This window comes from Rhipicephalus microplus, chromosome 7, assembly GCF_043290135.1.
Source record: "Rhipicephalus microplus isolate Deutch F79 chromosome 7, USDA_Rmic, whole genome shotgun sequence".
Taxonomy (NCBI): domain Eukaryota; kingdom Metazoa; phylum Arthropoda; class Arachnida; order Ixodida; family Ixodidae; genus Rhipicephalus; species Rhipicephalus microplus.
In genome coordinates, this window is record NC_134706.1 from 42,613,873 (window position 1) to 42,625,332 (window position 11,460).

The following is an 11,460-nucleotide window of genomic DNA, read 5'->3' on the forward strand; positions in this document are numbered from 1 at the left end:
AACTGCCTGCATTCTCCTTCTTTTTTTTTCCTTAATAGACTTTCTTCCTCCTCCTTCTCCTGGTTGAAATGCTGACTGTAATTTTGTCTTCACCTTCAGAGCAGATGCCGTTCATCATCATCTCAAATGTTCCTCACGAGCTGCCGCTTGCTCGAGGGCACGAAGCCATAATTTTTTTTTCTATTCATTGCTACACAAAAGAGCGTTTCTTTCGGACGTGCTGTGTCTCGTTCCTGCACGGCAGCCTGGCAGCCGGTGGACCTCGAGGTCCATAAATGAGGCTTGTCTTCGAATGCAGCGTGCTGTCTACCATGGGGAAGCCAACCAAATACAGTTAACTCAGTCTGTGAATGGCTCATAGTAGCTTAGATGTGACAGTAGCTGTCGTATGCGGAGATCTGTGAAACGGCTGAGGTATTCCATACATATGCTACCTCATCACGAAAAATTAACAGCCATGCGGCTGAATGCCGACTGCATAGATAAACAAAACCGACGAACTACAATGACTTTAGTGAGGCGTAAAACATGCCTCTCTGCCTCAACAAAGTTGATGAAACAACCGATTTTATCCATTGAACTTTTTTTGCTGCTACAGCTGCACGTTCGACAATGTTGCTGGCATGGACTGCGTGACTGGCACGTCCGCAGCCTTCTGTTCCTTAGCGTTGCTTCTCACAAAGGGTTCGTAATCCTACATTACTGGCACGCTGTTATGATCTCCACCATTACATGTTAACTTACCACTGTTAGTGGAAAGACGGCACAAATGCATGCGATGTCGTTGTGCTGCAGCAGCCAAATCAAAACGCAGCAGCCAGCCGCTGGCTTCAAACAAGGGTGTTGTGACATCACACCTTCCAACTCACTTCGGCGGAGAAGTTGGGTGCATGCTTACAAAAATGCCAAAGAAAGAGTGCCCGCATATAATTCCATCAATAAAGATTTATTTTTGATTCATTCGCATACCGTGAATTCATTCGCAGCATATTTGTGAAATTTTAGATTCTGATATAGTATCCCTTCAATGCCCTAATAGGTAAGCCCATGTACATTTTAAGAGAATGGGCTTGAATGCTCTCAATAGTGTGAATTTAAAGGTTGGGCGTTAGTGACACAAATGCTGTTGTATTGTTCATTTGTTCATGGTTTTTTCAGGCATAAAAATATTACTGTACAGGCTCAACTGCTAAAGGAACCAGCCCCCAGCATGAAGATGATAGACTGGAATGGTGAATATGATAAAATATTTTAATTCGGTGACTTCTGCACGCGAGTGCACGTATGGCATCATATTTGAATAAATGAGACACCAAGGAACACCAGGAGCAGAGGCATTACACGTTTAAAATATTGCTGTGTGCTTAGTCGCACCACTATATAGTTGGGCAACACCATGCGAACCACCATATCCAACTAAGCATTCAGTCTCTTTTCATTTTATGGCGCCAGCTACTGATAATACTAGGCTCGCGGAACGTTTCACATGACCTAACTCAACTTTTTCTGAAAGGGATGTCGAAACATCAACTATGATAATGCAGCAATGCATGGGTTTTTAAATTCATGTTACCCAAAACTAAATATTGGGTTAACTAAAGAAAAACTAACGCCAGTTTCACGCCTGGACAATTTGAAGAAACAGTGAAGCTGGCAAGCAAGTGATACGATTTGCAGATTGCCGTTTGGGTTGCTTTTTAATGTTCGCCATCTTCTAACATTTTTTCTCAATTTTCATGTTTCAGTCTTCATCTCTTTCACCATTTTTGTATTTTTTTTGCCTTCCATCCCTGCAAAAATTTTGTACCCCATAACGTGCAAATAACATTTTTTCACAGAAGACACTCTAAGAATGTACAATAAGCATCTTTGAGAAAGCGTGCTTTTGAACAGCCTTTCATTAATTGCGTACATATAAAACAAGCAAATGGTGTTGCAAGAACACCTTAACCAAACTATTCCTTCTACACCTTTTATTTTTGAAACCCTACTATATGACTACCAGCGAGGACGTACATAAATGAGAGGGCATACACCACAAGCTTTGTCATATAAGAGTCATTTGGACAAGGTTATTTTTGGTCGAACGCACTCGATTAGGGGGGAGGGGGTAATGAAAGATATCTTACAACATTCGAATGGCACTTGTAAGGATGAAGGAGTAACAAATAAACAAGTGGAAGGACAGGAAGGTTAGCCAGTTCCATGGACGTAGGCAGGGGGGTGCAAAGAGGCACTTCCCTCTCGAGACAACAGTAGCACTTGCCCACACCCAAGATGTACCAGTGTTTCCCCTCTACCACCCACAATGCAACGTGGTCTCGCAGCCTACAAAACATTGTCCTGCTGGCTTCCATGACCAATTCTTAGACTATCTGGCTACCCAGTACTAGGGAAAGTGGTAAGGGTAGTAAAAGATGATACAAAAAAGACTTCACACAAAAAAGTAAGCAAGGAAAGGACAACAAGATGACGAAAAAGAAAGGAAGGAAGATTACAGTACCGCTGAAAGTTTTAGTAGTTGTAGTAGTAGTAGTATTTTTATTTACAGTAAGCCGGATACAGAGCTCACTGCAGGGGCAAAGGGCTCAAGGCGAACAGCCTGACAAAGGCCCTTGTCCCTCCGCAGTCCGTGACAGTGCAAAGCTTAGACATCAGTATTGACAAACAATATATATATTCAATACATTGGTTTCAAGCAACCTCAAATTGTAAACGCAAAATTCAAACCTAAATAGCATAAGAGGTTTACATAACACAATTTAAGAATTAGAGGTCACTCTCGTTAAAATTCACAACTAAACAATATCAATGAAACAACTCAAAAACAGACACAAAATGAATGCGGATACAATGAATTCCGCTGTATACACTCGTATAATTGACATAGAAGTTTATGAACAATTTAAGCATTTGCAGAGGCATGAAACTCCATTACGTAGTTTCGATAGTGTAGACCGGTGGTTATGAATAAGTTCTTTATTTGTTTCTTGAAAGTCGCACTACTAGCCCTAAAGTTCAATTGATCTGCAAGAGTATTTAAAACCTGAGGTACCTGCTAAGCAATACTTTGTTTTTCTTACTTGGTTCTTGTTCTAGGAGCTCGTTTCTTTTGTTCTCGCAGACTGTAGTGTGGTTTTTCGGTGCAACTTTCTTCGTATAGCTTAGTCTTTTGCAATAACTGAAGTAATTTAAAATGATATAATTGATCAATTCTGAGTATGGAATGTTTAATGAATAGTGGAGCAGTGCGCAAGTCTTGTAGGTTCCCCCTGTAATTTTCAAAGCAGCGCAATATTTTCTTTTGTATAGTTATTAACTTATGGTAATTCCCTTGTGATGTCGTTACCCAGACTAACATCCCATAACTTACTTTAGAATGGAAGAGTGCATAGTACATACTTATTTTTAACCTCAATGGGATTAAGTGCATTGTTCTAAAGAGACAACCAACTATTCGCGCTAATGCGGTGATCAGATGATTTACATGTGTGTTCCAGTTTAATTCCTCCTGAAACCATACACCAAGAAACTTTTGTTCCCTAACATGTGCGATGCAATTTCCTTCGAATTTTACAGTTATGTTACTAATAGATTTGTTTATAGGTCGGAATATCATATAGGTTGTTTTTTTTGCATTCAAGCGCAGTCCATTTTGCCTTCACCAATTTGAAAGATTGCTTAGATAAGTATTTACACTGACCTCAAGTGATATTAGATTGTCTGATGAAAAGAAAATATTCGTATCGTCAGCGTACATTATAAGTTCAGGAGAATGAGGTATATCGACAATATCATTTATATAGACAAGGAACAATAATGGCCCCAGTATAGACTCTTGGGGAACTCCTTGGTTCAACTTTATCTTTGCAGAAATAGTGTTATTCAGTTTTACATATTGATAACGATCTTCTAGGTAACTTTTAAACAGTTGTAGTGCAACTCCACGCACCCCATAACTTGATAATTTATGAATCAATGATTTGAATTGTATGGAGTCAAATGCCTTTTAAAGATCGAGGAAGAGCCTAAGGGTATATTTTTTGTTTTCCATATTTTCGATTATCTTATCTTTGATATACAGTAGAGCTTGTTCTGTTGATTTATTTTTTTGAAAACCATACTGACTTTTTGTTATTATTTGGTGCTTATGAAAAAGGATGCAAGTCTATCAGAAATAACCCCTTCAAATATTTTTGATATTGTTGGAAGCACGGATATAGGTCGATAGTTCGCTAAAGTATTGATATCACCACCTTTATGTACTGCAGTGACTTTTGCTACTTTTAGCTGCTCTGGAAATACACCGTTAGTAAGGGTGAGGTTGATAATATAGGCCAAGACATTAGATATCAATGGTGACACCATTTTTAACTCAACAGAACCTATCTCATCAATCCCTGATGCAACATTGTTTTTAAGTTTTCTGATTAATCTTTCTACTTCGACCGGATCTGTGGGTGCGAGAAAAATAGAATACGGCAAAGGAGACTTATTAGGAGTTGGAGCATTATCTTGCTTTTCATCCGTTAAAATAAAGGAACCCGCATTTATGAAATGTTCATTCATGACATTGGCCATCCTTTCACCACTGAAAATCTGACCATTAATTGTTAGGTCCTGTGTCCTATTACAACCCTTATTTCTGTTCGTAAGCCCATTTATGACCTCCCATAGCTTCCTCTGGTCATTGTAAATGCTTTCAAATAATTTTTCATAGTAGTTCTGTTTAGCCTTCCGTATTTCTGAATTTAAAACGTTTCTGTATTTCTTGTACTCAGCTAAGGCGCCTGTGTTCCGCGAACGGATGAAATCATGATACAATTTATTCTTTATTTTTATGCGCCGGTAAAGATCACGATTTATCCAAGGCTTTCTGCATTTCTTATTTCTGCCACGTGAGCGCTCCTGAAGTGGAAATGCCGTATCCCCACTTTTACTAAGGCGCATTATCCGCAAAAAACGTAATAACACATTCAAAACCCTAAAAATTCAGAATGGACTCTGCCAGTGGTCCTGAATCATTTGGTCTAATAAACGGCGATAATCCAATCCATCGAGTGCATCACATAGTTATCGTCTTGATGGAACGAAATTAGTGCGCTCACACAGAAGATTGACGATCGTTTCATAATAGCTGCCCTTTTTGCACGTAGTGGCGCTGGCCATTCCAATAGAAATAGAGTATTCATTTGTGAAAGCCACTGCAAGCCGCAGGCGGCTGGAATATATTGAGCCGCAGCCATGCCGCCTGCGGCTCAATATATTCCACTCGGCTCAATGTATTCCTGACAGAAAACAAAGCTTGCGATGGAGAACTAAGTTATGCAGGTGAGCGTTTGAGAATTTCGTCAAGTTGCACTGCGCCCGTGTGAGTAACCAGCTATACAGTAGTGGTGCAGGTGGGCCCTTTCTGGCCTTCTAACATTCTGTGCATGCGCAAGCACAGGTTCCAGCGAACTAAACCTTGTATCGTCGGTGGTTTTCGAACACGGCATGGCTGAATGTTGGGTAGGGTGCCTCGATGCGCGCGAGGAGGGGGCATCGAGGCATTCCAATGTTGAGTATTGTTATAAACGCTAAAGAAAAGTGGGGATACCCAGTCTTATAGCATTCTATATGGTTATACAGTTGAATGCAAGCTTATTTGCGAATTACCTTAGTGGTTACAAGAAGATGGAAAGTGTAAATTTAAGGGCCCAATTTCTTTGTAAAAAAACTATACCAATCAATACTAACCAACCATATCGCTAGTAAAATCATGGGCGGTGTTTTCAGAAATAGTTGTAGTGTAAACGTGAAGAAACGTGAACGAAAAGATAACTTGCCACCAGCAGGAATTAAACCTGCGACCTTCGAATAACGCATCTGATACTATACCGCTAATGTGTGGGGGCGGTCCTTTCCCCGTACACTCCACAGGGTATATATATGCACTTTTACGTAAGCATGTCAGTCAGCAGCTTCTGTAGCTATAACGGCGAATGTGCATCACACTTTTTTGCCTGTTGGTGTCGCTTTGTACGTGAACCTATTATGATATGGTAGCTGACGAGTAATCCCTCGCATACCATTTAAGTTACGGAGTCCGCCAGAACGAGATCATGGCTAAGTGACGCTAAACAGGCAACACTGACACTCTTTATTTTCTTCATATGTGCATTTTGAACACTTTCTTTTACGTTGTGCCACTTTCTTTATTTATTCTGCCCTGAACTCTACCACCTGGCAACTAATTTTGACGACACAGCTGCTTTCAAATTTTTGTCATGTTTTGGTAATGAATACTGCTATATCGGCATTACTTGGCCTGCCGCTAATTGTATGCATGCAAGAAACACGGAGAAATATTACCAGCGAACAAATAGTGGAAAGAATTCCAGGTGCACTGCTATCAACAAAACAAAAACGACATCGTTTGTTCACAGAATACGAGATGACATACTGAACCTCTGCAAAAACAGAAACCAAGAGTCAATTTGCGGGGAGAAATTTGTCTTCACCGATACCCAAAGAAACTTTAAAAGCCTTCGTTTTAACCTAGTCGAGTTTCCATTTGTGGATTGTTGGGTAAAGGTGCCAAAATTTGACGTAAAAGTAAAGAAAGATGATAGGGGTTAATTTAAAACCAATTTGTGATAAGCGAATTAAAAAAGCATTTTTCTTTAAAAGAATGTTTTCTACTTAAGAAATATGCCTCGTATATATCTAGCTTCAACTCCAAGCATACGAGCAATACCGGCCTTATAACTCATTTAGTAAAGCAGAAAGTATTGTGTAAACTTTACAGTACAGCACAATCAAGCTATGTTTTTTGTACTAGTGCACCTTCAACCAGTTAGGAATAGGTGCTTTCACAACAAGTTTTTTTTTTCAGGAATGTTGGAACTTCGTTGATTCGCAACAACCTTTATGTGTTCTTTACAACCTATATTTTCGCACAACGGCGTACCGTAGCAAACGAGTACTTCTACCAGGTTAATCAGCCTGCGTTTTTCTTTTCATCCATTGCTTTCTTTTTATCAATGTTAAGAGTTTTATTAGGAAAGAACGTGTACAGTTGATTAAAATAAAAAACATAGAGTGGCAGGACAACCATTTAATTCCCATTTTCACACAAGTAGAGCAAGAACTAGAACCCGCATTCGCGTATCATACTTGAAACGAACTTACGTATGCCATTGATAACTTATACATACTTGCTGTGCTACTTCTAATAAATTAAGATTGCGCTTGCTTCGTTTGTTTATATACGTTTGCTTCCCTTACGAAAGGTGCTTAACCCTGTTTTGTTAGGTTCAGCGAGCTTTGTTTACACATATAAAAGCTACGAACGACTACACTAAGCAGTTAGATAGAGATTTTTACTACTGAGCAATGATGTCAATCATCTGCAATAAAGAGCTCATCATCATAGAAAGCAACGTAACCAGAGACACCTATGTCTCTGGGAAGCATATCATGTGCATGAAAGGAAATTGTGGGTCTTTCTGCAGAGTCCCGGTCACATTTATGCAGTTCATTTGTACCTCATTTTACAGCGAAAGCTGTTATGAGATCACAACTCCAGTCATGCGCAGTTGCATCTTGTTCACCGCCACCGGCGCCGGTGTCCGTAACAACGTCACGCGAAATTAGAAAAAAAAGCTTTGCCCCAATGACACAGTGGGGCTTGAACCCTGGACCGCTGGGTGTCAGCTCAGTATTCTACCACTGAGTTACGCCGGTGCTTGTAACCGGTTGTCAAACTTGCCTTAGGCAGGCTTCATGTCAGGACAGCAATCGCATTATAGCGACTTATAAAGCATTTTACAGCAGCGAAAGAACAACCAGTCATCGCACAATGCGATTAGCGTAATGAGTAGGCCATCCAATGCTCCAACCCATTACAAAAGGTTGTTCTTGTTTCCCTATGAACTATGGTGCATACCCACTTCAGCCATGACTCCTGATCGTTGTCAGCCACTGCATGAAAAATTGGCACGAAATTCCTAGCATGTGTTTAGAGGATATCGCGCTTCTCAGAAGTATGACAAAAACAGCATAACGAATACCGGCCTACTACCCACAAATTTTATTACTATTGGCCTAGTAGGTACCAAGTAAGTGTGCTTGTAGTAGTTCCCCGATTGGTGTTTTAAAGGGCTCTGAAAGGCCGTTCTTCTAGCTTTCACTGTGACTGTGCTGTGCCTACCACGTAGGCCTGGCGTTTTTTGCAATAATTTTGCTTACGTAACTACAACCTCTGCTGCATTTGAGGTAAAGAGATGATAAGATGTGTACAGCATGTTGAAAAGCAGATGCCTTGTACAGCCACAATCAATCATTGAAGGAGCCCGAAGCTATGTGCTCGCACTATATGTGACAAAAGAAAGAATGGCGGAACGACACGAAGTTTATGTGACAGAAGCACAAAACCGCGTACAGCAACGCGCATTCTTCCCCTTATGTACGGATCATCAACACATGCGGCAACTGCTCAATATGTAACTGACAGCATAGAAAGCAGAGATACTGTCACAAGGCATACCTTTGCATCAGACGCTTCCGTTGCATTCCCTCCCTGCGGTTCTAACTTACCTGCCCAGGAACTCTTGCGTGCATAACATTCATCAGACATTAACGTGACTCAGGCGATTTCAAAACATTCTTCAACTGACTAAAGTGTGGTATCTGCTGCGGCAACAGTCTCATCAAAACGCCAGCTCGCTGTCCTGCTGAAAAATTGCTGTGCTCAAAAAACCACCTAGAAGCGAGGCAGTGATACGTCAACAACGTTTGAACCGTTCTATATACTTATATACTGAGCTTGCTGTTTAAACAAATACATCTTTACATGAGTGTGACTGTCTTAAATACTGCTAACGAGTGCTGTTATTCTTCAACTGTTTATGTATGTTCCGATTACTAATGTTTTTTTAGCAAAAGACATACGGACAGACAGACAGACAGACGGACGGACGGACGGGCGGGCGGACGGATAGACAGACAGACAGACAGACAGACAGACAGGCAGGCAGGCAGACAGGCAGATAGATAGATAGATAGATAGATAGATAGATAGATAGATAGATAGATAGATAGATGACAGACAGACAGACAGACAGATAGATAGATAGACAGATAGATAGATAGATAGATAAATAGATAGATAGATAGATAGATAGATAGATGACAGACAGGCAGACAGATAGATAGATAGATAGATAGATAGATAGATAGATAGATAGATAGATGACAGACAGACAGACAGATAGATAGATAGATAGATAGATAGATAGATAGATAGATAGATAGATAGATAGATAAATAGATAGATAGATAGATAGATAGATAATGTGAAGTAAAAAATGTCAGATTAAAGGTTTGGTATTCTTTGTTAGACACAATAATAATGGAAACTAATAGAGAGATGCCAAGAAAATTTTAGGGGATATTTTAGGAAGTAATTAAAATGCAAATGTAAAATATAGGAAAAGTAGTGCAAAGGAAAACTTACCGTTAGCAGGGACCGAGCCAGCAACATTCGAATAGCATGACCAGTCCTCTAGCATTGTGATACCGCAGTCTTTGTCATCAGTGAGCTTGAGTCTTCGTTACGTCTCCTCAAACCTCATAGAAACTGGTGGCCACAATGGCACGTCACCGTGCTGTAGCCTAATGTATGCTCTGGGAGTTGTAATAGGCTGTATTTTCTGACATTTTTCAGGGGAGCACGTAATGAAAGAGCTCAAGTACTATAATAGATTTCTTTGGCTTGCCATTTTTTGGGTGCACCTTGTGGACGCCGAAACTTGCAAGTATAACTTTATATATTATAAAGTGTCAACTATATAGTTCAAGTAAGTAGCATGGCATGCATTGAAGACTAGTCAACCGTTTATGTAAAGCAAACTACTTTACTACTGAACATAACATTACCCGCGAAAAAGATTTAGCTCTTTAAAACAAGTTTAACTCCCAAACACTGAAGTAAGTGCTCAGTGGAGTGTAAGAAAAGAGTGAGGACTCAAAATTAGTGCTTAGAAGTTTTCCTGTGCAGCGAGTAATGGTCAATAAATATTTCGTAGATTGCTTGACACATACGCACTGATCACGCTACTGTACTTTAACTAATAGGATCTTGAGATCAATTTTTATATGGGATTTTAATTTAGGGTTACAGCTACTTCACTCCCGGTGATTCTTGGGGCTGCAAAAAAGGCTTGGATATTATAATGACGTTATACCTTTACTTTCAAAATTATTAGAATCTATAAAGCATCCTAAGAAAGTGGTGTTGAACGCTTGCCATCTCGTATCTAAAGGTATTTATTGATGTGAAGTGCTCTCAACAAGCCAACCCGCCTGGTGGATTCATTTTTGACAGCGAACGCTGTTATGAGATCACTTTCCGGGTCACGCGCAGTTGATGTCTGCCACCGCCGCCACCGTCACCGGTGTGAATAACCACATCACACAAAATATAAAACGAACCTTGCACCAATGACACAGTGGGGCTTGAACCCGGGTCCGCTGGGTGCCAGCAATATTCTTCCACTGATTTACGCCGGGGCTTGTAACTTGTTGGCAAACTTGCTTTAGGCCGGCTTGACCTAGGACCAATGGCACAGTGGGGCTGGAACCAGGGTACGCTGTGTGCCAGCCCAATATTCTACCACTGAGCTACACTGGTGCTTGTGACTTGCCAAACTTGCCTTAGGAAGGATTGATGTCGGGAAAGCAATCACGTTAATACGACCTATAAAGCGTTTTATAACAGCGACTGAACAACCAGTCGTCGACAAATGCGATTATTGTAATGAGTGGGCTGTTTAATGCTCCAACTCATTATAAAGCTTTTTCTTGTTCCCCAGATAACTGTGGCGCATACATACCCACTTCAGCCATAACTCCTCATCGTCGTCAGCCACTGCATGTAAACTTTGCACAAAATTTCTTGCGAGTGTTTAACAAATACCACAATTCTCAGAAGAATGACCAGAAATAGCATAGCGAATGCCCGCCTTCTACCCAAATGTTTATTATTAATGCCTTAGTGGGTACCAACCAAGTGTACTTGCAGCAATTACCCAATGATTGTTTTTAAAGGTTCTGAAAGGCCGCTCTTCTACCTTTCGCTGTGACTGTGCTGCACTTACCGCACAGGCCTGGCGTTTTTTTTTTTTCGGTACAAAATAATTACACTCTTTCGTCAACAGCCCCATGCACATTTAGCAGCTGAGACTTGAGGCAATGCTAATTTTCAAATCTGGCGTTTTTGGTGGTTCAAACACCAACACATTTATGTGCCAATATACTATGTTCATCTATAATTCATTTAGGGTTTTATTTTTTATTTTTGCGTTGTCTAATTGTATTTCTTTGTTAATATCATGCCCTAATCAATCCTTGAAGGAAGATTTTTGCAGTGTGCGCAAAGCGATTGCACACTTTCGAATTCACTACCGTGATTGTTAT

The 11,460-nt window shown here is 40.3% G+C and overlaps 1 long non-coding RNA gene across 1 annotated transcript in view; it reads left to right on the forward strand.

The window, feature by feature from the left end:
- LOC142766915 (uncharacterized) overlaps positions 1-9,796 on the forward strand; it is a 34,805-nt gene extending 25,009 nt beyond the window's left edge. The window contains exons 3-4 of the long non-coding RNA XR_012884658.1: positions 1,159-1,232; positions 9,710-9,796. This is a non-coding gene — a long non-coding RNA (uncharacterized LOC142766915). The remainder of the gene's footprint in view (positions 1-1,158; positions 1,233-9,709) is intronic.
- Positions 9,797-11,460: the final 1,664 nt, after the last annotated feature.